Source organism: Mesoplodon densirostris, chromosome 17, assembly GCF_025265405.1.
Source record: "Mesoplodon densirostris isolate mMesDen1 chromosome 17, mMesDen1 primary haplotype, whole genome shotgun sequence".
NCBI lineage: Eukaryota > Metazoa > Chordata > Mammalia > Artiodactyla > Ziphiidae > Mesoplodon > Mesoplodon densirostris.
In genome coordinates this window covers 37,261,124-37,262,821 of record NC_082677.1, presented here as the reverse complement: position 1 = coordinate 37,262,821, position 1,698 = coordinate 37,261,124, and the positions used below count along the sequence as shown (strand labels likewise).

General features: G+C 36.0%; 1 pseudogene; it reads right to left on the bottom strand.

The window, feature by feature from the left end:
• Positions 1 to 294: 294 nt before the first annotated feature.
• LOC132477423 (nucleoporin p54-like) lies at positions 295 to 1,266 on the bottom strand (annotated as a pseudogene).
• Between the last annotated feature and the right edge of the window lie 432 nt (positions 1,267 to 1,698).

The window sequence follows — 1,698 nt, the reverse complement described above, 5'->3', positions numbered from 1 at the left end:
AAAAATGTACAATAGTACATATTTTTGGTAATTATGTACTTCTCTTTTAAAGTAATTACAGCTTTTATAATAGATGTAAATCTTTCGAAGGCTATCTCTGAAGAGCAGTGAAATGACTGGTATTTCAGATTTGATGAATGATAATTTGTCAGTAATCTTCTCAAAAACCAAGTCAGGGAGAGGATTACTTTTTGTTTTTGTTTTTTTCTCCTCCATGTGGTCAGTTTCATTCTTAAGGATGGCCTGATATAACAAGATGTATTTCAAAAACCTTTAACACAAGTTTGTGAAATATCAACTGAAGACACCACCTCTGATGTGGATGGTTTCATTCAATCCATGTTCTACCAACTCATCTTCTAGGTCATCTTTTATGATGCTAATCAAGTGGCTAAGGTCTTCCTGCTGTTGTTTCAAATGCTGCTTGATTTCTCGTAACAGGTCTGCATCTATATAATATCTTTCTTCAGATTTGACTGCTCCAAAATGATTCTGCATCCTGATTTGGGACATCAGTTCATTTACCCAGTCCTTAAACTGAGTAGGGTATTTAGTTCACAATGAAATGTATCTAGCTGAATTTTATCAGCTTGGATGCCATATACACTCTTCCTCTGAATTTACTGTTTGATTAGGGCCTGAAGATTCTATGGGAATGTCCATGAGTTTCCTCTTATATTGTGCAATTTTGGCCATAGTTGTAGCTGTAGTTTAATTCTTCTGTAATTCACCAATATCTTCAAATATGATATCTAATCTGGTCTGATGCTGCTTAGTCATCTGATCTTGAACTTTCAGTTTTCAAAGAAGTTCTTTGAAACCCACCATTGGTACAGGAATTAAGTTTTCAGAATCAGGGTTATCCACTTTGACTTGCTCCCAGATAATAGGATCAACAGCAGCAGGAGGATTCTGTAAAAGCTGTTCGATCTGTGCAGAAGAATGTTCTGTTCAAGTCATAGAAAGCATTACACAAAGTTGCTGCAATTGTGTTTTTATATTGGTTTGTTCAAAATGGGCATATATTATTGTAGCTGGGACTCTTCTTGAAGTACCATTTGGAGAACACTCAACAACATAAATGACAATTTCTGTCTGATCATCTGACAATGATTTAAAACCCTCTACATTTACAGTAAGTGTCTGGTTTCCTCCCAAAATTTTATTCAATGATTCTACCAATTGTTGTTGCTGGCTTTGAATATCTGTTTCTTTTTTGTTGAAAACTAAAATCGCTAGCCCATCTTCATGTTTATTATTGGGCATACAACTATAACCTACTGCCTTAAACTAGCAAAAGGGATTTTCTTGTTTGAATTCTGTTGGTGGAAAGCTACTGTTAAAATTTCCTTTTTCTGTTCCCCAAAAGGCCTGTAGTTAATTCCATTTTGCCAAAATAGCATCTCTCTCATCTCCCAGTAGCACTGGAACAGAAAGAGCACTTGCAGTATTTATCAGTTGTTTGAACTGGGCAGGAGCTTTTGTAGGCTGAATGAAGAGACCACCTAATGTAGTTTGTTGCTTCCACTGCTGCTGTGTATTAAATCCTCTAAATCCAAGTCTAGTTACCAAGTCAGTACCTAAACCATACTAGTTCCAGCTGTTGTGACAAAATAAGTACCAAATCCAAAACTTTGTTCTGAGTAACACCAAAGAGTCCAGTAATGCTTGTGTTAGCTGGAGCAGAAAAACTGAATG